We start from the raw sequence: 25,742 nt of genomic DNA, 5'->3' as shown, positions 1-25,742 counted from the left end.
ACCCTCATTTGTTTCCTTACATTAAAGCTATCACACTAACACCAAAAAAGATATCTCCCCCCCCACCAAGGAGGAAAAATGTTTAGTCCTTGGTTGTCTTAGCACAATGTGATGTCAACTGAGGTTGATTGCTATGACAGGGCCTTTCATCTTGGTGTCTCCTCTTAGCTGCACACAAGCTCTGTTGTCTTTTTATTAATATACTGGCTACTTCAAATAATCACACAGACACAGAATTAGAAAGGATTTCAGGGGCCTCCTAGTATAAACCATACCTGACTGGGATTCATAGCTATAACAATCATCAATATGATTATATAACCTTCGCTGGAAGGCCTTTGATGAGGAGAAACCTTTTACTTCCTAAAACAGCAGAACATGATACTATCACTACCACCACCACTATCCTGTCCCCAATCCAATAATTGTTCATTATTTTAGGCTAAACAGATCTTTTAACTGATCTTCCTGTTGCATGATCTTGTTGACTTTCCTTTCCTTAGTTACTTTCTAGCTTACAAATGTTCTTTTTAAAATGTGGCACCCATAACTGAACACAACATTCCATTTATGATCTGACCAGGGCAGAGTTCATTCATCTTGTTCATTCTGCACATTTTCTTTCATGTTATATACTAAAATTGTGTATGTATGTTAAATTTCATGAATTAGATTTCAGTATATTTCATTTTAAGTTTGTCATGTGTATTATAATTTCATTTGTGCTAAATTTTTCTTTTCCTTGAGGAATGAAAGTCATGGTTTCATAGAATTTCAGAGTTTGGAAACACCAAAGAGATTTTTAAAATCCAACCAAATATTTAAGGAAGAAGAGAGAATTAAAGTGACTTATGTAAGGTTTTGTGCAGCTGGTGCATGGGGCTTGGTCAAATTCAAAACTCATGACTCAGTCCAGAGAGACTAGATTATACTATAGGTATATGATGGAGAGTATTAACTGAATCTGGAATAAGAACTAGATTTAAGTCCCAGTTTTGACATTTAATAGTGGTATGATACTGCTTATCTTTAAATTATATCAATATTTTGGTCTGTCATATACACTGTTAACTCAGTCTCATATACACTGTTACATAATCCAATAAAACAGTCAGATATTTTTTCCGAGTAATTGCTATCTAGCTATTTCTTCCAGATCTTACACTTCTGAAGCTGATTTTTTTCTTTTTAACTTAAGTAAAAGACTTAACATTTACCTCCATTCAATTTCATCTTATCAGAGTTATGTCATTATTATAGGGGCACCTGGTCATGTAGTGGATAGAGCCCTAGGCCTAGAGTCAGAAAGAGTCAAGTTCAAATTTGCCCTCAGACACTAACTGTGTGACTCTGGGCAGGTCACTTAACCTCTTTATCTCAATTTTCTCATCTGTGAAATGAACTAAAAAAGGAAGTGGCAAACCACTACAGTATCTTTACCAAGAAAATCTCAAATAGGGCCATGAAAAGTTAGTCATAACTGAAAAATGATTGAACAGCATTATTCTAAACCGTCAAGATATTTTGGAATCTTAGCTTTTACATTTAAAGTGCTGCTCATTTCTCAGCTTTGTATTATCTGCATATTTATTATTCATATCAATAAGGTCTTTAACCAAGTCACTGATAATAATGTTTAGTAAAACAGGGCAAAGATCAGATCTCTAGGACACTCCATTAAAGACTTCTTTCTAAATCAACGTTAAATGGTCCATGATTGTTATTTGGGTTTAGTCATTCAACTAGTTTTAAAACTATGTAACTATATTCTCATCTAATTCATATCTCCAATTTATCCACAAGTATAGCATGACAATCAAAGGCTTTGCTGAAATTTAGGAAGACTCTACATCATTTTTTAGCAAGCATATTTAGAAATATTTTGTATTTTTTCTTTTTAAAGTAATTTTTAGATGTGCCTTAATTTCCTATAGTTTTTTTAGCTTTAATTCTCTATTCTGTTAGTAAGTTCCAATAAAAATCCCATGAGAAACTGAGTAGTAGTTGATAGTAATTTTTTAAATTTATTTAAGGCAATGGGGTTAGGAGTGCCTTGCCCAAGTTCACACAGCTGGGCAATTATTGTCTGAGGCCGCATTTGAACTCAGGTCCTCCTGACTCCAGGACTGGTGCTCTATCCACTGCACCACTTAGCTGCCCCCTGGTAATTTTTTTTTTAAATGAGATCATGGTGGTTACAATGATCTCTCCAAAGAAAATTATCAGCCAAAAGAACATCAATAATAACATTTCAATATGATTTTTAAAGATTTACATAGCAATTCTTCACAAAATCATACTGTCAATGATAATACAAAGGAATTATTGAATTCAGTCTCAAAGAGTTATATTGTCTAATTACCAGTGGAACTTCAAAAATTTGATTATTTATGTTTCACAAAGATTTTTCTAGTTTTAAAGGATGAAATGGGGGAAAGGATTGTCATAAAGCAAAAGAAGGAGTCAAGTCAGTGGTTTTATAAAGAGTGGGAAAATATATTTATATATATATATATATATATATATATATATATATATATATATATATATATATATAGTTTTTCCACACACTTGGAAGCACAGGAATGCAAGCATAACACCAACAACTCCACCCAAGATGAAGATATAGCCTAAGGGTACATACATGCAGAGCCAGCAGCTATGCATGAGCTCTTCCATTTTCATACTAGTCACAATTTTCCCCTTTGTTAGATAGTGAGTACACTTTGATAATCAAGTGCTAAACAGAATAAGAAAGGGCAATAGTAGAGGGATGGTATTATCTCAGTAATGTCTAGTTGGGCATGTTGTAAGAGCCTTCCTAGATACTGAAGATTTATTATTGGCTATCCAGTAGGACCAGTATAGGAACAAATGGTTAAAAGGAAATAACAGCACACCATTAATCAAAGAAATCACGAAATCATGACACTTTAACAGTGGAGAGGACTTCTGATATTATTTAATACTCAGTCCCTCAGCTTTACAGATGAGGAAACTGTGACCCAGAGATGGTAAGTGATTTGCCCATGTTAGATTACCGAGTGAATGTTAAAGCTGGATTAAAAGAGGGTTTCCCAGTTCCTACTTTAGTGCTCTGTCCACCATATTCAGATTGTCTCTCTCTCTCACAGGGACTTCTAAACATATTCTCTATATTAATCTTGAGTCAGTATTGAATTTCAAATTACTATAGTTAATCATCAGCCAACAGTTACATTTATTTTGTCTAGCTAATAGATTGACATAAAAACCTGACAATAAGATCCAAAAATATGTCAGGGATGTGTGATTTTAATATTTTAAAGATTTCTTTTGAGTTGGCTCTTCCCTTTTCTAATGCAAAATGCAATTCATTCAAGTCATAATAAACAATTTAATGAGTCAAAGGTGGCCAAAAACTTTTAAACCTTGTAATTATGGTTGACATTTATGCAACCCTGTAAGGTAGATTCTACCATTATACCCTTTTTTACAAAGGAAGAAATAAAGATAGGTTAAGTAACTTGCTCAGAATTACAAATGTAGACTTACTATATAGGGTTCTAGTAAGTGTGAAATTTGAACACAACTCTTGATTCCAAATCCACCACTTTACATCACACTTCCCCTCCAACCTTGTTATCTAACCCTTTGGGTAGGAACCCTTCTGAATTTAGCTAGGTCTATCCTCAGATACTTTGTAGAAATCTATCCCTCATCCTATATTTCAAAACTTTTTCATTTGGCAGTATCTACCGAGTTTTCATTATTCTGGCATAAACTCAAAATATCAGCACCATATGATGATGAAATATCAAATAAGATTTTGGTGTTATTCCAACAGTATTCTATCTAAAATTTCATGCTTATCTATGATATGTAAATTCCTCCTTTGCTATTGTCACTTCCTCTAGACTTATTCTCCAAAATTGAACTTAAATAAACAAATCAATGAGCAAGTTCCATGAAGGTATTCTTTTGGCTCAGCTGCCAATGATATATTCAGATATTGTTCCAATTCAGTTGACATTTCTACTTAGAAGGGAGATACAAACTAGTCTAGATAATAGTACTATTGTGCAACAAGCTTAGACTATAACTCATTGAGTTGAGGAACTATGTCTTATTAATCCCTGTATTTTTCCTAAAGAATCTAACACAATGTGTAATAAATACTTAAGTACTAAAAGAGCCTTCAATTTAGAGACAGAAAACCTCAGCTTGAATTCCATTTAATGATGACGGATGATGATGATGATGATGATGATGATGATGATGACATGTTGATAGGAATGCCATTTTGAGATTATGCTAGGGGAATGAAAACTTTGGTAGATGCCAACTTGACTCAGTAACTTTTCTAGTCTGCTAATGCCATGTGGAAGAGATCAACTTTTGATTGGCTTTGGAGCCAAAACTGGGGCACATTTAAACGTCTTCCTCATATATCACATCACGAAATCATACAAGTTTCTTTGAAAGATATAACAAGAGAAATAACTTTATTCAACAGCATAAAATAGGTAGAAATATGCTTATCAAAAGTGTCTCTGTTAAAAATGTCAATATGACAAGTGGATCGTGAACTGAAACACCATGTGGCCTGCATGTAACTGGACTTTATGAATAGATCTAGAATATCTCACACCATGTCTCAGAGAGACTTGTGCTCTATCTATGTGGAGAGGCCCAGGAAAACCACATTTCACCTTTCTATTTTCAAAATATTCATTGGACTTGGAATTAAATATATTTATTCTCCATCTGATATTTGATATTTTAGGGGTATGATTCTGTTTTGGGGCTCAGCATAAAAACCAGTATCACAGGATAATCCAGATCCACATCTGGAAGGACATGACTTGAACTCAAATCTTCCTGATTCATAGGTCAGTTTTCAATGTATTATGACATATTTTCTCAAATCATAATATCATGTTATGTAGATCTATTAGGATCATATAGATTTAGAGATAGAATGTATTTCAGAGACTAATCCAACCTCTCTTTACTCTATAGGTAAGAAAACAGATCCAGGGAAGTTCAATGATTTGCCTCAAATCACAGTTAGTAATCCACATGGGTAGGATTTGAACTCTGGTCTTCTTCATACAGAGCCATTTTTCTATCCACTATAACACAAATTCTTGTATTGTTCGGAGAAATGTTGGGAGGAGTGGTATTGATGTAACTAATATCAGTGAGATCATAGTACTGCATTTTACAAAATTGGTCATATCACTTTAATTGCCAGTGTTGACACTTTGGCCACAATTGCAAATGTCATCATGGTAGGACTTTGGGGGAAAATGGAAGATGCATTGTACTTTTAAAAAACACTTTGTATACTTTTTATTCTCTTCTTTTTCAATGACTAAGTATATTAGCATGAAAACAATTTTCCTTGTTGCTAGGAGTTCATCTGCTCATGCTGCTTATTTCTCACCTGAAATAGAAATTTATTTTTAATTCTTAAAATATTCATGTTTAAGGACATTGTCATTATACTTCAAACCTAGAAATATGTAACAATAGAAGTAGCAGCACTCAAACTCTACTTGGAAAGAATACATAAAAAAAATCTGTCATAATTCAAAATTCACTTTTTGGGCTATGTGTAATAATATGTGATGGTTCAAACATACTTATTAGTTATGAAATTACTTTAAAAAGACAGCAGCTATTATATCAATAACAAATACATATTATGATGATTTCCCAGGAGCATGATCTTCAAGATTCCCTTTCCATTGGTGTCCTATATCCCCACTTATTCAGCATGTCCCCACAGCTCATAGTCCTCAATTTTCCTTTTAACCAATCATCCCACTCCCACCTACAAGTCTTCTCCAGGTTATTATCTTTTGAAAAATGCTCTTACTCCCACTTTCAATTCTCCAAGTCTCTCTATCATTCAGAAAAGAACTCTTGATGTTGCATCTACTCAGTGTTTGGTTTTTTTCTGATTTTTTGGAAAAGAGATTAATATCTCTCCTTTTACTCAGTTCAGTCTAAATTTTGAACTTTTTCAAATCATGAGCTCAGATAAAACTTAATTTGAAAATTTTTCAATTTTAATTTTTATTTCATCGACCTAGGGAACTTTCAGAGGGGAAATTTCTCTAATGCAAACCTGTCTGAAATTTTCTGCACCTTATAGTTTTAAGGAATTAATAATATATAATGAAAACATTCAACTTATGAAAATTATAGCTGTTCTGTGCTCATTCTATTTCTGGGGCTTGTTTGCTGTTTGAGATGGTTAAGTACCACTTTCTACAAGAAGCACCATCTTTGTAGATGAAGATTTTTCAGATTCTCAACAGCTAATGTCTTTCCTCCTTAATAACTCTGTATATATTTAACTCTTGTTTATTTTTAACATATTTAAATATTTCCATTCATCTTGTCTTCCTCAATAAGATGTGAACTCCCCCCAATAAAATGTAAACTCCTTGAAGGTAGAGATTGTTTTACTTTTCTATCTTTGTGTCCTCAAGATCTAACAGAGTGCCTGGAGTATAGTAGATGCTTAATCAAGTCTTTTTGATTGATTATTAATAGTAAGTGACCACGATCTTTAAGCAGTACCTACTAAAGTGTTATATTTTGATGAGCTCTTCCTAAGTATATTTATAATAATATTTTAAGAGAATAAACTTTTTTCTTCCCTTTTGGTACTCAATTTGGTACTCAAACACAATTACTCAATCCCTTGATGTAAGGATTTATGGGTTACTTATCTTTTGTGTCCCAGTACATAGCACGTGGAAAGATATTTGCTTATACATTCAGCACATCTAAAGTGGATGATATCTACTATATTCCACATAAATGGTTTGATAAATGGCCCAAAAAAAATCACTGGGAACCCAAAATTTTAGGTGATAGGCCTCATTGAACTCAGCTTAGATTGATGCTCAGATGTCAAACATATGGCTCGTTTATATTTATGTAATTGAAGTTTTTCAAAGTTTGTGCTCATTTGGTATAGAGAATTTAGGATCCCCTTTTACTCCATAAGTAGGCATCAAAATTAGGACATTGACTGTGAAAGTACATATTAGAAGGGGCGGCTAGGTGGTGTAATGGATAAAGCACTGGCCTTGGAGTCAGGAGTACCTGGGTTCAAATCCAGTCTCAGACAATAATTACCTAGCTGTGTAGCCTTGGGCAAGCCACTTAACCCCATCTGCTTTGCAAAAACCTAAAAAAAAAAGTACATATTAGGTTTTGTTATATGTCTGATGTATGAATGGGCTTAAAAAGAGAGATTGTGATTTCATCTAGGTGGGGACCTCTAAAGAGAATGTTGATATAAATCATCAACTCTTCCTCAAGTAAAGTTCTTAGAAAACTAAAGTACAAACAGGTTAATTGTGATTTTTTTTTTTGGTGAACAATCTGACCCTGGGCAGCATAAAAGAGAATTAACTACAGATTCAGGGGAGGATTAACTGTGAAACTTGAGCTGCAGAGAGTACACCCAAGGACCTCATTTGAACTATCTCTACAGGAGAGATACTGAAAGGTTCAGGGTGAGGAAAGCAACCTGACCAATCATCAGTTCTTGTAATGCTGAGAATTCAGCCTGTGAAGGAGAGTGAGGCAGAGCTGGGGAAGTGTAGCTCTCTAAGTGGGTATTATATTTGAATTTCAGTTGGAATGAAAACATTATATTAATATTTTATACTTTTAATGAAATCAAATTTTCTTTTCAGAGTTTAAATTTGTTTGAGCTCAACTATTGTATTTTAGCAACTCTTTGATTTTTTCATTGTGCCCCCTCTTTCCCATCTAAAATTTATATTGTAAAATTAGTTATGAGTCCATTTTGCTATTTCTTGAGAAGCTTTTTTGTGAGATCCTTCATTTTAGAAAATTACATTAATGATGTCAGTAGAATGTGACCTTCAACTTTTTCCACATGGTATATTATTTATCTTCTGTGTAGTGAATAATTGACCTTCTCCTCAACAGGGCAGGAAATTGTTCAAGCTGCTGATTTTCCTTAGGGAATTTCTAACATGTAGTATGTATTAAAAAAATGACTTGGTCTCTTTAGACTACTTGCCAGATTAATTTGTTTTTTTACTTTGTTTTTGTCTTAGAAGCTGTTTATACTATACTGCTTAAAGATTTTTTTTAAATTTAGAAAATCTTGATATGGTTTTTCATGTCTACCTCCTTTTTGACATTCATTCCATATTTGACTCCCCTCACAAAAGTTGCTTCAGTATCATATTATGAGTACTGCCTCAAATATCCCAGCAGACTTAGATTTCAGGAACCAATATCAGCCTCAGTGGGTTAGCTACCTATAATATAGGATCTCACTGTGAGTGGAACTGTCCTCTTACCACTTGATGTTAACTATGACAAATAGAAATGTGATCCAGGACATGTTTTAATCATTTTGAAATATCAGACCAGACATAGTCTCCCAGGGAACATTAAATTAGATCTATTCTTGTTCTTGTCTTTGTCCTTGCTCTTGGTCTTACTTTTCTTCATCTTCTTGTTCTTGTTCTTGTTTTTATTCTTTGTGGTTATCTTGTTCTTCTTTCTCCTCCTCCTCTTTCTTCTTCTGCTTCTTCTTTTTATTTCTTGAATCATTAATATTTCCATTACTATGGTGCAGTGGATAGAACATTGTGTGGAGTCTGGAAGATACAAGTTCAAATCCAAACTTTCTAGCTAAGCTAACTCTGTTTGCCTCAGATTCCTCATATTTAAAATGAGCTAAAGAATGAAATGGCAAGTCTTAGTATCTTAGTCACCAAAACTCCAAAGGGGGGTCATGAAGAGTAATACATGAATGAAACAACTAAACAACAACAACAAAGTTCATTATTCAAGTGATAGCTATTTTGGATCTATAAGTACAAACACACCAGAGTTCTGTTTTTTTTTTTCACTTACAATAGCAGACTGCTTTCTCTTGCTATGTGAAGACTACTAAAGTCTTCTGATAGAGTATCTATGAGCAATCTTTTATAACTTTCATTGGACACTGAAATCAGCCAATAAGCACTTATGAATTGCAAATACCAAGCACCATGCTAGGTCATAGAATTACAAAGACAAAAATATTCTCAAAGAGCCTACATTCTATTAAGGGAGAAAATATACATTAAGTGTACACAAGATAAATACAAGGCATTGAGGGAGACATTATTAGCTTGGGGAGCTCAAATCAGGAAAAAACTTCATGTAGAAGGTTGCAACTGAACTAAATGTTAAAGAAAATTAGAGATTCTAATAGTATCCATTCTAAATATGTGTAGTCAGGAAGATGGAAATTATTCTGTGGCAGAGGTATTAGTTGTTTAATCATTCAGTCATGTCTTTCTTCATGACCCCATGGATCACAGCATGCCAGGACCTTCTATCTTCCACTGTCTTTTGAAGTCTGTCCAAATTTATGCTCATTGTTTCCATGACATTATCTATCCATCCTCTGTTGTCCTTCTTCCTTTTGCTTTCAATTTTCCCAACATCATTTTCCCCCCAATGAGTTCCATCTTCATTTCCAATTCAATATTTGATCCTCCAGTAAATTATTTAATCTAATTTCTTTAATTTTAATTAATTTCTTTAAGTATGGACTGATTTGATCTCCTTGATCTCCAATGGTCTCTCAAAAATCTTCTTCAGCATCATAATTCCAAAATTCAATTCTGCATCTCTCACCTTTCCTATAGTCTACCTCTCACCGTCATCATTGCTACTGGAAAAACCCTATCCTTGACTAAGCAGAACTTTGTGGTAACATAGTGTCTCTGCTTTTTAAAATGCTATCCAGATTTGCCAATAGTTTACCTTCCAAGGAACAATGTCTTTTAATTTCATGACTGCATCTGCCATCTCCAGTGATCTTTGAGTTCAAGAATATAGAATTTGACATTGCTTCCATTTCTTTTCCCTTCTATTTTCCAGAAATAGATGTGACTAGTTGCTACGATCTTGGTTTTTTGTTGTTAAATTAGCTTTTATGCTCTCCTCTTTTACCCTCTTCAAAAGACTTCTTAATTCCTCTTCACTTTCTGCCATTAAAGTAGCATCATTGGCCCATCTAAGATTGTTGATATTTCTCTCTCCTAGTAATCTTAATTCCTGCTTTTTATTCATCCAGCCTGGCATTACAAATGATATAATCTATATCTAAATTAAATAAATATGGTGACAGTATATAATCTTGATTCCTTTTTCAATCTTATATCAATCTGTTGCTCCATATTCAATTCTAATTATTACCTTTTGGTTCACATACAGGTTCCTCAGAAGACAAGTAAAATGATCTGAGATTCCCAACTCTCTGAGGACTTGCCACATCTTGTTGTGACACACACACACACACACACACACACACACACACACACACACAAAACAGGCTTTTTCATATTCAATGAAGCAGAAGTATATGGATTTCTGGAACTCCCTTGCTTTCTCCATCATCTAGCAAATGTTGACAATTTTGTCTATACTTCCTCTGCCTCTTCAAAACTGCTCCTTTGGAAATTCTCAGTTCACACATTGCTGAAGCTTAGATTGCAGAATTTTAAGCATAATTTTGATGATATGAGAAATGATTACAAGTGTTCCTTGGCATTACCCTTCTTTGGGTAAACTTATTTTTTTCCAATTCAGTGGTCATTCTTGTATTTTCCAATACCATCGTATTTTAGGGTTTTATATAGCTCAACTGGAAATCCACTACCTCCACTAGTCTTATTATTAGCAATGCTACCTAACATCCACTTGGTTTCATTCTCCAGCAAGAGGCATTAGACTCAATGTATATTCAGTCTGGTTGCCAACATAGCCTGGGATGAATGCCTCCAACTTATGCCATTACTCTCATTTTTTCTTCACATTTCTACAAATCAAGGTTCACCCTAGCAGTGTATCCAACAATCCTATCATGTGCATACAAAGCCACTCAGAAACACATACTGATTCACTGACTTTTAAATTTTATATAAGAATCTTTCACTTTATCTTTGGCATACTTCTAAGTGTTCTAAACCTAACACTAATTTTCCATCAACTTTCTGCACTAGTTTCCTAGAAATACCTATTCTATCATTTAGTAACCTAAGAAGAAATTCTTGGTCACTCCTTTATATCCCTGAAAGTAATTAATAACTAAATATAACCATATACCTTTTTTCAATCCTAGAACAAGCTATTCAGAGTTAATCAATAGTATTGTTTAATTAAATAAAAGGAATTCCCTGGTTCAGATTAGTGTATAATTTATATATGTATAGAAAGTCAAAGTACTGAATTGACTGGGAAATTGTTTGAGATCATTTACATTTTTTAATGCAGGGGGAGGGAAGTTATAGGATATATCTATCAGTATCTGAATATTCCTATAACATTATATTCAGGACAGGTTCCATTTTTTAGGAGGAATAAAGAATTATAAACCATATTCAACCTTATTTTAGGAAAATTGAATGAAAACGTCTGGCAGGATGACTGAGAGAGTAATAGTATCTACTCCAGTTTTCCATCAATATCTCAAAATAGAGGGAAAAAATCTGTGATAAAGTAATGAAAAATAACAAAATAATTAGAAAAGAAACAATTCCTCATATTATAATTCCTATAGAAAAAAAGTATATAATACCCACTGTCATCCATGTCCAGTTCTTTCCTATTCAATATTTTTGCTCCAAGTTTCACATTCTGGGTTCCTTGAATTTTTTTTTTTATCATTGTCTGCCATTTCATCTTGTAGCAATTCAACCAGACTCTTCACTTCTCAGTCAATAGAGGTTTATGAATTCTCTCCATCCTGGCAGACTGAACAGAACAAAATAATTATCTTTGGGTGGGATGGGTGCCTGTTAGTGCTAAGCCTGCTCAGATGCTTTCTGAAGCAAAAAAAAAAGGAGGGGAGTGGATACTGTCAAGGTGACCAGTTGACAAGTTGTACTTTAGTTTAGGTGCGGTGCCATTTGCCATTTCAAAATAGAAATAAAAGTTTCAAATAGAATAAAGGAATAATAACAATAAAGAAAGAGGGAATAAGAAATATATCATTACAGGAAAGACTTCACAGAAAAACTTGAAAGAAAAAGGAATAAGCCATCAAAAAAAGTTCCAATATAATGAATAAATGTTAAAGAAGAAATCAAATAAAACACTCCTTGTGTACAGCAGAGTATAATAACTGTTTCTATAAGACTACAGGAAGTAACTAAACAACTTTAAAAACTTCCAGAGAGATTAAGGCTAAAGGGAAAAAATGTATATGGAAATTAGAAGGCAATTTTTAATTATTAAAATAAAAATCATAAAACAAGAGTGGAAAATGAAGAACTAAAGCAGAAACTCCAATTAATCCAGCAAAAATATATTTTTAAGTGCCTATTAAATGTCAAGATTTGTCTAAGTCATTGGGGAAGCAAATAGGAGGCAACTAGTGGTTCAAAAGAAATAGAACTAGAGTTGGGAAGACATCAAATCTGGCCTCAGACATCTACTGATTGCTCAACTAAGGAGCTGGATAGGGAGAGCTGAATGGGATGAGGGGGAGTCTGTGATAATTTTATCAGGTAAAGGAAAGAATAAAAAAAGAAAGAAAGAGAGAAGCAATGAAAGAAGAGTCAAGGAATTTGAGTTTGTACAGACTTTGGAATGTTTGCTTCTGGAGATAAGGATCATTAAAGTAATCAAAACAGACAAAAAACCAAAATAAAATACCTTAAGGTTTGTTTGAAAAGTTGAAAAGGGGAAAATTTAATGCAAATAACAAAATTTAATCTACAAAACCAAAATCAATAATGAACTGAACCACAAATTGATCAGATTCTCTAGTAAAATACAAGAAAAACATTTAAATGGATAAGTAATCAAAAACAACATCTTAAAACTTAAAGATATACACTGAGTTAAATAAAAGACTGGAACAAAGTTTTTCATGCTTTAAGCAATTCCCCAAAGCAACAGATTCCAATAATAATTTTAGATAAGTCATTTTCAAGCAAGAAAAACAGGAAACTCCCTTATGTCAACTTACTTAAATCTACATACTATGGACAATGAATCCATATCATGATTAATTATATACATGGTGTGAATATACATTTAGATATAGTTATAGACATAAACATTGAAAACATAGTATCAAAGTTCTGAGAGGAAAGCTAATTAAATGAAAAATATATTGATGGTACTACAAGAATTGTAAATGATTAGATTTATCCAATTCCAAATACTGAATATTAAATAGAAAGATAAACAAGGAAAAATATAGATCTCACTAGACAGCAAAGTGAGGAGAGGTGATAAAAGTTACTGCTGCTAGATCCAGGTAGGAAGGTACACAGTTTTTCTGGTCTCCAAGTTTCATATCCTAGTACAATTCTTAATTTCTCTCTCCCCAATCAAATTTCTTCTTCCACTCAATTGCCAAAAAAGATTTTTACTAAAGATAAGACCATGTGACTTGACTATTCACTGTGTCTTCCTATTGCCACTAGGTCAGGAAAAAAACCATGTGAACTCATTTGTTCAGTTTTTAAAGCCCTACATAAAACCAAATCCCACCCCTCCCCAACCTTTATCTTTCCAGCTTCACTAGACATTCCCTCTCTTATCTCCATGTTTTTTTCCTGTCTCTATCCTCTAGGTTTGGAATCCCTCTGCTTTATAAAAATCCCTCCCTATTTTATAGAAATGGCTCACAGACTACTTTCTACGTGAAAATCTTCTTGATTCCCCACCCCCAGCAGCAAGTACCTCTGTCCCAAGCTACTTGTACATTTATTGTAGTAGTTCAGTTATTTTCAGTCACATTCAATTGTTTGTGATCCCATTTGGGGTTTTCTTGGCAAGGATATTGGAGTGGTTTGCCAATTCCTTCACATGCAACTATTTTGTATTTATTTGTATTTATTCCCCAATAGAATATAAATTCCTTAAGAGAAAGAATCATTTTATTCTTTATAGCTTTGTCCCTAGTACCGACTATAGTATCTAGTACATATTAAGTACTTATCAAATCCTAATTGATTAATTAATTAAGAATGGTAAAAATATAGCATTTTATAATATCCAAGAGAATAAAATTAATAGATCTTTCATAATTAAATTCTATTTATGTGTGCATGTGTATGTACAAATCACTATTGTTTAGCTTAAAGATAAAATTATTTATAAATGCTAAAGATAAATTTTTTGAAGCAATCTGCCAATAAGGATAGAGCCAAAATTTTTCTCTAAGATATTAAGGCAAAATTAAAAAGATCAGATAAAAAAGGATAAAAATAGCTATGGGTTAAAGATTATCTAGAATAACGATCTATTAGTAGATTATCTATCCATAAAATAAAATCCTTTCCATTTTGAAATGATTCAGACAGTTTAACAAATTCTATAAAATGTAAATTCTTAGAGAGTAGGGAATTTTTCATGTGTTGATATTATACCCCCAGTATATATCACAGTACTTTGCCTATAGTAGGTACTTAAATGTATAATGTTAAATGTATTATAAAAACTGATAAGTATTTTTTATATATCATTATAGTCTCCTTCACAAAAGTCATTGTAATGTCTCAACATGACCTAGAGATGGCCCTAGATTTTTGAAGACTACTGTAGCTTGGTTCAAGCATTGGCACGTTCTAGTAAGCTAAAAACAATTTTAATATAGTCCTGGCAACAGCCTATTTCTTCTGTCTAAAGACAGACCTAACTAACTTGGGAGAGACTCAATTCCAGTAGACTGGCCACTTGATGATTCATCTTTGGCCATGGAAACCCAGGACACAAAAGTATAAAATGGGCTGTCAATGCTTCCAGCACTGAAGTGATGGAATCAGAGTAGTGAAAAGGAATCACATACATTTTAAACTATCTATAAAACTTTCCTATTTCCACTCTAAATGGGAAACACTTGTCCAAAGTTCAATGACTTGCTAAACTACTAAAAAAAAAAACTGAATCACATCAATATTAACATTCTCTTTATCACTAACTTTATATCCATCCCCATAAACAAAAGCTGATGATGAAAGAAAGTTGAAGCTAAATAAGATGGCTCAGATTTTCTCTTCTGAGAAACAAAAAAGTTGATAGAGTTGGTTTTACCATTTGCCAAAGGCAAGTATATTTATTCAAATTTCATGGTTATATTTGTTCAAATATTATTGTATTCATGAAAAATATTTACAAAAAAGACAACCATGAAAATAATTCTAGATTACATGTCATCATTAGCTATAGAGTACAAAAAAAGGAAACATTCATTTTTTTATAAGAAAGATTTTATTTATTTTGAGTTTTACAAATTTCCACCCATTTTTGCTTCCCTTCCCCCACCCCCCACAGAAGGCATTCTGCTAGTCTTTACATTGGTTCCATGTTGTACATTAATCTCAGTTGAATGTGATGACAGAGAAATCATATCCTTAAGGAAGAAAAATAAAGTATGAGATAGTAAAATTACACAATAATATAACTTTTTTCCCCCTAATTTGATGGTAATAGTCTTTGATCTTTGTTCAAAGTCCATAATTCTTTCTCTGGATACAGATGGTATTCCCCATTGCAGATAGCCCCAAATTGTCTCTGGTTGTTTCACTGAAGGGACGAGCAAGTCCCATCAAGGTTGATCATCACACCCATGTTGCTGTTAGGGTGTACAATGTTTTTCTGGCTCTGCTCATCTCACTCAGCATCAGTTCATGCAACTCTTTCCAGGCTTCCCTGAATCCCCTCCTGGTTTCTAATAGAACAGTAGTGTTCCATGACATACATATACCACAGTTTGTTAAGCCAATCCCCAACTGAAGGACATTTACTTAATTTCCAGTTCTTTGCCACCACAAACAGGGCTGCTATGGCTATTTTTGCATAAGTCATGTTTTTACCCTTTTTCATCATCTCTTCAGTGGTATTCCTGGGACAAAGGGTATGCACATTTTTGTTGCCCTTTGGACATAATTCCAAATTCCTCTCCAGAAAGGTTGGATGAGTTCACAGCTCCACCAACAATGTATTAGTATCCCAGATTTCCTGCATCCCTTCCAACATTGAGCATTGGCCTTTCTTGTCTTATTGGCCAGTCTGAGAGGTGTGAGGTGGCATCTCAGAGATATTTTAATTTGCATTTCTCTGATAAGTAATGATTTGGAGCAATTTTTCATATGACTATGGATTGCTTTGATTTCCTCAGCTGAAAAATGGGGAATGGCTTGTTTTTTTTGAAAATTTGACTCAGTTCTCTGTATATTTTAGAAATGAGTTCTTTGTCAGAAATACTAGTTGCAAAAATTGTTTCCCAATTTTCTACATTTCTTTTGATCTTGGTTACAGTGGTTTTATGTGAGCAAAAGCTTTTTAATTTAACATAATCAAAATTATCTAGTTTGTTTTGAATGATGTTCTCTATCTCTTCCTTGGTCATAAACTATTTCAAAAAGTATACATTCTAAAAAATAAATCCACACATAATGTTTGTACTTTGCTGGTTCCGTGCAAAAGCAGGCATAAAAAGGAAGGCAGAGAAAATTTCTTGGAAAATATACTTCAAGAATATGACCAATAGATAATAATCAAAAGATGTTTATTAAATTCCTAATATATGGCACAAATATACAGCGAGAAATCAGTCTCCACCCTCAAGAAGCTTATAATTTAATGGGGGAAGATAAACTACAAAAGGAAACTGAAAATGTGAGTGGGAAAAAGGTATTCCAAAGAAATATAGCCAGATGAGAAATGAAGAGATTTCTGAGTTTAAGTTTTTTAAATGTAAGTTTGGACTTCATGCCCCTACCATCCAAGCAGTGAGGCAGAGGGTAGGACTGAGGCAGAGTATCAAAGCTGATGAGCTCTTACAGGATGATGAGTTTATCCCTATAATGAACTTCCTGGAGCATGGTAAGATCATTTCAAAAATTGGTAGATCAAACAGAATCCTTCAAATTCTATATATCATGTTTACTTTCTTCAAGAAAAGAATTGAAAAGCATAGTATATGATGAACACAAAATAACATGAAATGTGACATTTATTCCATTTTAGCAGAAATGATTCATGAGAATGATTTTTGAATCACTTTTCTGAGTACAATACAACGACCAACTTAACAGAATAAAGATCACCATTGATTGAAAATTAAAAGAAAGAAAAAAAGAAGAAAACTTGTTTTGAAATTTAAAAAATTCCTCTAACTTGATTTATTTAAATAATTTATTAATGCTTTTTTTTAAAAAAGGAAACAGATGAAGGAACATCAGTTATAATAATTTTCCATGGAAGTTTAATGGAATTGGAAGTTGAATGAATTGCCCAAACTAGTAAACCAAAAGCACCTAGAATTCCTAAACATAAACACTTCATTTCCAGTCCAGTGAACTAATAAGAGTAGCCGATGATAACTTATATAAATTTAGTAAATTAATAAACATTTATTAGGTATCTACTGTGCTGAGTGTTAGGGATACAAAAATAATTTTAAAAAGAAGGCAGTCCCTAACCTCAAGGATTGTGCTGATGGGAAATAAAATACAAAAGGAAGTGTAAAGTGGGGAGGGAATAGAGGTATTATATGACAAAGAAATCCTAAAGCAGTGTTGCTGGTATAAAATGAGGACTGTGCAATAAGCCCTTTTTCTACTATATTCCACATAAATGGTTTGATAAATGGCCCAAAAAAAATCACTGGGAACCCAAAATTTTAGGTGATAGGCCTCATTGAACTCAGCTTAGATTGATGCTCAGATGTCAAACATATGGCTCGTTTATATTTATGTAATTGAAGTTTTTCAAAGTTTGTGCTCATTTGGTATAGAGAATTTAGGATCCCCTTTTACTCCATAAGTAGGCATCAAAATTAGGACATTGACTGTGAAAGTACATATTAGAAGGGGCGGCTAGGTGGTGTAATGGATAAAGCACTGGCCTTGGAGTCAGGAGTACCTGGGTTCAAATCCAGTCTCAGACAATAATTACCTAGCTGTGTAGCCTTGGGCAAGCCACTTAACCCCATCTGCTTTGCAAAAACCTAAAAAAAAAAGTACATATTAGGTTTTGTTATATGTCTGATGTATGAATGGGCTTAAAAAGAGAGATTGTGATTTCATCTAGGTGGGGACCTCTAAAGAGAATGTTGATATAAATCATCAACTCTTCCTCAAGTAAAGTTCTTAGAAAACTAAAGTACAAACAGGTTAATTGTGATTTTTTTTTTGGTGAACAATCTGACCCTGGGCAGCATAAAAGAGAATTAACTACAGATTCAGGGGAGGATTAACTGTGAAACTTGAGCTGCAGAGAGTACACCCAAGGACCTCATTTGAACTATCTCTACAGGAGAGATACTGAAAGGTTCAGGGTGAGGAAAGCAACCTGACCAATCATCAGTTCTTGTAATGCTGAGAATTCAGCCTGTGAAGGAGAGTGAGGCAGAGCTGGGGAAGTGTAGCTCTCTAAGTGGGTATTATATTTGAATTTCAGTTGGAATGAAAACATTATATTAATATTTTATACTTTTAATGAAATCAAATTTTCTTTTCAGAGTTTAAATTTGTTTGAGCTCAACTATTGTATTTTAGCAACTCTTTGATTTTTTCATTGTGCCCCCTCTTTCCCATCTAAAATTTATATTGTAAAATTAGTTATGAGTCCATTTTGCTATTTCTTGAGAAGCTTTTTTGTGAGATCCTTCATTTTAGAAAATTACATTAATGATGTCAGTAGAATGTGACCTTCAACTTTTTCCACATGGTATATTATTTATCTTCTGTGTAGTGAATAATTGACCTTCTCCTCAACAGGGCAGGAAATTGTTCAAGCTGCTGATTTTCCTTAGGGAATTTCTAACATGTAGTATGTATTAAAAAAATGACTTGGTCTCTTTAGACTACTTGCCAGATTAATTTGTTTTTTTACTTTGTTTTTGTCTTAGAAGCTGTTTATACTATACTGCTTAAAGATTTTTTTTAAATTTAGAAAATCTTGATATGGTTTTTCATGTCTACCTCCTTTTTGACATTCATTCCATATTTGACTCCCCTCACAAAAGTTGCTTCAGTATCATATTATGAGTACTGCCTCAAATATCCCAGCAGACTTAGATTTCAGGAACCAATATCAGCCTCAGTGGGTTAGCTACCTATAATATAGGATCTCACTGTGAGTGGAACTGTCCTCTTACCACTTGATGTTAACTATGACAAATAGAAATGTGATCCAGGACATGTTTTAATCATTTTGAAATATCAGACCAGACATAGTCTCCCAGGGAACATTAAATTAGATCTATTCTTGTTCTTGTCTTTGTCCTTGCTCTTGGTCTTACTTTTCTTCATCTTCTTGTTCTTGTTCTTGTTTTTATTCTTTGTGGTTATCTTGTTCTTCTTTCTCCTCCTCCTCTTTCTTCTTCTGCTTCTTCTTTTTATTTCTTGAATCATTAATATTTCCATTACTATGGTGCAGTGGATAGAACATTGTGTGGAGTCTGGAAGATACAAGTTCAAATCCAAACTTTCTAGCTAAGCTAACTCTGTTTGCCTCAGATTCCTCATATTTAAAATGAGCTAAAGAATGAAATGGCAAGTCTTAGTATCTTAGTCACCAAAACTCCAAAGGGGGGTCATGAAGAGTAATACATGAATGAAACAACTAAACAACAACAACAAAGTTCATTATTCAAGTGATAGCTATTTTGGATCTATAAGTACAAACACACCAGAGTTCTGTTTTTTTTTTTCACTTACAATAGCAGACTGCTTTCTCTTGCTATGTGAAGACTACTAAAGTCTTCTGATAGAGTATCTATGAGCAATCTTTTATAACTTTCATTGGACACTGAAATCAGCCAATAAGCACTTATGAATTGCAAATACCAAGCACCATGCTAGGTCATAGAATTACAAAGACAAAAATATTCTCAAAGAGCCTACATTCTATTAAGGGAGAAAATATACATTAAGTGTACACAAGATAAATACAAGGCATTGAGGGAGACATTATTAGCTTGGGGAGCTCAAATCAGGAAAAAACTTCATGTAGAAGGTTGCAACTGAACTAAATGTTAAAGAAAATTAGAGATTCTAATAGTTAAATTCTAAATATGTGTAGTCAGGAAGATGGAAATTATTCTGTGGCAGAGGTATTAGTTGTTTAATCATTCAGTCATGTCTTTCTTCATGACCCCATGGATCACAGCATGCCAGGACCTTCTATCTTCCACTGTCTTTTGAAGTCTGTCCAAATTTATGCTCATTGTTTCCATGACATTATCTATCCATCCTCTGTTGTCCTTCTTCCTTTTGCTTTCAATTTTCCCAACATCATTTTCCCCCCAATGAGTTCCATCTTCATTTCCAATTCAATATTTGATCCTCCAGTAAATTATTTAATCTAATTTCTTTAATTTTAATTAATTTCTTTAAGTATGGACTGATTTGATCTCCTTGATCTCCAATGGTCTTTCAAAAATCTTCTTCAGCATCATAATTCCAAAATTCAATTCTGCATCTCTCACCTTTCCTATAGTCTACCTCTCACCGTCATCATTGCTACTGGAAAAACCCTATCCTTGACTAAGCAGAACTTTGTGGTAACATAGTGTCTCTGCTTTTTAAAATGCTATCCAGATTTGCCAATAGTTTACCTTCCAAGGAACAATGTTTTTTAATTTCATGACTGCATCTGCCATCTCCAGTGATCTTTGAGTTCAAGAATATAGAATTTGACACTGCTTCCATTTCTTTTCCCTTCTATTTTCCAGAAATAGATGTGACTAGTTGCTACGATCTTGGTTTTTTGTTGTTAAATTAGCTTTTATGCTCTCCTCTTTTACCCTCTTCAAAAGACTTCTTAATTCCTCTTCACTTTCTGCCATTAAAGTAGCATCATTGGCCCATCTAAGATTGTTGATATTTCTCTCTCCTAGTAATCTTAATTCCTGCTTTTTATTCATCCAGCCTGGCATTACAAATGATATAATCTATATCTAAATTAAATAAATATGGTGACAGTATATAATCTTGATTCCTTTTTCAATCTTATATCAATCTGTTGCTCCATATTCAATTCTAATTATTACCTTTTGGTTCACATACAGGTTCCTCAGAAGACAAGTAAAATGATCTGAGATTCCCAACTCTCTGAGGACTTGCCACATCTTGTTGTGACACACACACACACACACACACACACACACACACACACACACACAAACAGGCTTTTTCATATTCAATGAAGCAGAAGTATATGGATTTCTGGAACTCCCTTGCTTTCTCCATCATCTAGCAAATGTTGACAATTTTGTCTATACTTCCTCTGCCTCTTCAAAACTGCTCCTTTGGAAATTCTCAGTTCACACATTGCTGAAGCTTAGATTGCAGAATTTTAAGCATAATTTTGATGATATGAGAAATGATTACAAGTGTTCCTTGGCATTACCCTTCTTTGGGTAAACTTATTTTTTTCCAATTCAGTGGTCATTCTTGTATTTTCCAATACCATCGTATTTTAGGGTTTTATATAGCTCAACTGGAAATCCACTACCTCCACTAGTCTTATTATTAGCAATGCTACCTAACATCCACTTGGTTTCATTCTCCAGCAAGAGGCATTAGACTCAATGTATATTCAGTCTGGTTGCCAACATAGCCTGGGATGAATGCCTCCAACTTATGCCATTACTCTCATTTTTTCTTCACATTTCTACAAATCAAGGTTCACCCTAGCAGTGTATCCAACAATCCTATCATGTGCATACAAAGCCACTCAGAAACACATACTGATTCACTGACTTTTAAATTTTATATAAGAATCTTTCACTTTATCTTTGGCATACTTCTAAGTGTTCTAAACCTAACACTAATTTTCCATCAACTTTCTGCACTAGTTTCCTAGAAATACCTATTCTATCATTTAGTAACCTAAGAAGAAATTCTTGGTCACTCCTTTATATCCCTGAAAGTAATTAATAACTAAATATAACCATATACCTTTTTTCAATCCTAGAACAAGCTATTCAGAGTTAATCAATAGTATTGTTTAATTAAATAAAAGGAATTCCCTGGTTCAGATTAGTGTATAATTTATATATGTATAGAAAGTCAAAGTACTGAATTGACTGGGAAATTGTTTGAGATCATTTACATTTTTTAATGCAGGGGGAGGGAAGTTATAGGATATATCTATCAGTATCTGAATATTCCTATAACATTATATTCAGGACAGGTTCCATTTTTTAGGAGGAATAAAGAATTATAAACCATATTCAACCTTATTTTAGGAAAATTGAATGAAAACGTCTGGCAGGATGACTGAGAGAGTAATAGTATCTACTCCAGTTTTCCATCAATATCTCAAAATAGAGGGAAAAAATCTGTGATAAAGTAATGAAAAATAACAAAATAATTAGAAAAGAAACAATTCCTCATATTATAATTCCTATAGAAAAAAAGTATATAATACCCACTGTCATCCATGTCCAGTTCTTTCCTATTCAATATTTTTGCTCCAAGTTTCACATTCTGGGTTCCTTGAATTTTTTTTTTTATCATTGTCTGCCATTTCATCTTGTAGCAATTCAACCAGACTCTTCACTTCTCAGTCAATAGAGGTTTATGAATTCTCTCCATCCTGGCAGACTGAACAGAACAAAATAATTATCTTTGGGTGGGATGGGTGCCTGTTAGTGCTAAGCCTGCTCAGATGCTTTCTGAAGCAAAAAAAAAAGGAGGGGAGTGGATACTGTCAAGGTGACCAGTTGACAAGTTGTACTTTAGTTTAGGTGCGGTGCCATTTGCCATTTCAAAATAGAAATAAAAGTTTCAAATAGAATAAAGGAATAATAACAATAAAGAAAGAGGGAATAAGAAATATATCATTACAGGAAAGACTTCACAGAAAAACTTGAAAGAAAAAGGAATAAGCCATCAAAAAAAGTTCCAATATAATGAATAAATGTTAAAGAAGAAATCAAATAAAACACTCCTTGTGTACAGCAGAGTATAATAACTGTTTCTATAAGACTACAGGAAGTAACTAAACAACTTTAAAAACTTCCAGAGAGATTAAGGCTAAAGGGAAAAAATGTATATGGAAATTAGAAGGCAATTTTTAATTATTAAAATAAAAATCATAAAACAAGAGTGGAAAATGAAGAACTAAAGCAGAAACTCCAATTAATCCAGCAAAAATATATTTTTAAGTGCCTATTAAATGTCAAGATTTGTCTAAGTCATTGGGGAAGCAAATAGGAGGCAACTAGTGGTTCAAAAGAAATAGAACTAGAGTTGGGAAGACATCAAATCTGGCCTCAGACATCTACTGATTGCTCAACTAAGGAGCTGGATAGGGAGAGCTGAATGGGATGAGGGGGAGTCTGTGATAATTTTATCAGGTAAAGGAAAGAATAAAAAAAGAAAGAAAGAGAGAAGCAATGAAAGAAGAGTCAAGGAATTTGAGTTTGTACAGACTTTGGAATGTTTGCTTCTGGAGATAAGGATCATTAAAGTAATCAAAACAGACAAAAAACCAAAATAAAATACCTTAAGGTTTGTTTGAAAAGTTGAAAAGGGGAAAATTTAATGCAAATAACAAAATTTAATCTACAAAACCAAAATCAATAATGAACTGAACCACAAATTGATCAGATTCTCTAGTAAAATACAAGAAAAACATTTAAATGGATAAGTAATCAAAAACAACATCTTAAAACTTAAAGATATACACTGAGTTAAATAAAAGACTGGAACAAAGTTTTTCATGCTTTAAGCAATTCCCCAAAGCAACAGATTCCAATAATAATTTTAGATAAGTCATTTTCAAGCAAGAAAAACAGGAAACTCCCTTATGTCAACTTACTTAAATCTACATACTATGGACAATGAATCCATATCATGATTTATATATACATGGTGTGAATATACATTTAGATATAGTTATAGACATAAACATTGAAAACATAGTATCAAAGTTCTGAGAGGAAAGCTAATTAAATGAAAAATATATTGATGGTACTACAAGAATTGTAAATGATTAGATTTATCCAATTCCAAATACTGAATATTAAATAGAAAGATAAACAAGGAAAAATATAGATCTCACTAGACAGCAAAGTGAGGAGAGGTGATAAAAGTTACTGCTGCTAGATCCAGGTAGGAAGGTACACAGTTTTTCTGGTCTCCAAGTTTCATATCCTAGTACAATTCTTAATTTCTCTCTCCCCAATCAAATTTCTTCTTCCACTCAATTGCCAAAAAAGATTTTTACTAAAGATAAGACCATGTGACTTGACTATTCACTGTGTCTTCCTATTGCCACTAGGTCAGGAAAAAAACCATGTGAACTCATTTGTTCAGTTTTTAAAGCCCTACATAAAACCAAATCCCACCCCTCCCCAACCTTTATCTTTCCAGCTTCACTAGACATTCCCTCTCTTATCTCCATGTTTTTTTCCTGTCTCTATCCTCTAGGTTTGGAATCCCTCTGCTTTATAAAAATCCCTCCCTATTTTATAGAAATGGCTCACAGACTACTTTCTACGTGAAAATCTTCTTGATTCCCCACCCCCAGCAGCAAGTACCTCTGTCCCAAGCTACTTGTACATTTATTGTAGTAGTTCAGTTATTTTCAGTCACATTCAATTGTTTGTGATCCCATTTGGGGTTTTCTTGGCAAGGATATTGGAGTGGTTTGCCAATTCCTTCACATGCAACTATTTTGTATTTATTTGTATTTATTCCCCAATAGAATATAAATTCCTTAAGAGAAAGAATCATTTTATTCTTTATAGCTTTGTCCCTAGTACCGACTATAGTATCTAGTACATATTAAGTACTTATCAAATCCTAATTGATTAATTAATTAAGAATGGTAAAAATATAGCATTTTATAATATCCAAGAGAATAAAATTAATAGATCTTTCATAATTAAATTCTATTTATGTGTGCATGTGTATGTACAAATCACTATTGTTTAGCTTAAAGATAAAATTATTTATAAATGCTAAAGATAAATTTTTTGAAGCAATCTGCCAATAAGGATAGAGCCAAAATTTTTCTCTAAGATATTAAGGCAAAATTAAAAAGATCAGATAAAAAAGGATAAAAATAGCTATGGGTTAAAGATTATCTAGAATAACGATCTATTAGTAGATTATCTATCCATAAAATAAAATCCTTTCCATTTTGAAATGATTCAGACAGTTTAACAAATTCTATAAAATGTAAATTCTTAGAGAGTAGGGAATTTTTCATGTGTTGATATTATACCCCCAGTATATATCACAGTACTTTGCCTATAGTAGGTACTTAAATGTATAATGTTAAATGTATTATAAAAACTGATAAGTATTTTTTATATATCATTATAGTCTCCTTCACAAAAGTCATTGTAATGTCTCAACATGACCTAGAGATGGCCCTAGATTTTTGAAGACTACTGTAGCTTGGTTCAAGCATTGGCACGTTCTAGTAAGCTAAAAACAATTTTAATATAGTCCTGGCAACAGCCTATTTCTTCTGTCTAAAGACAGACCTAACTAACTTGGGAGAGACTCAATTCCAGTAGACTGGCCACTTGATGATTCATCTTTGGCCATGGAAACCCAGGACACAAAAGTATAAAATGGGCTGTCAATGCTTCCAGCACTGAAGTGATGGAATCAGAGTAGTGAAAAGGAATCACATACATTTTAAACTATCTATAAAACTTTCCTATTTCCACTCTAAATGGGAAACACTTGTCCAAAGTTCAATGACTTGCTAAA

This window comes from Macrotis lagotis, chromosome 5, assembly GCF_037893015.1.
Source record: "Macrotis lagotis isolate mMagLag1 chromosome 5, bilby.v1.9.chrom.fasta, whole genome shotgun sequence".
NCBI lineage: Eukaryota > Metazoa > Chordata > Mammalia > Peramelemorphia > Peramelidae > Macrotis > Macrotis lagotis.
This window is presented reverse-complemented; position numbering follows the sequence as displayed.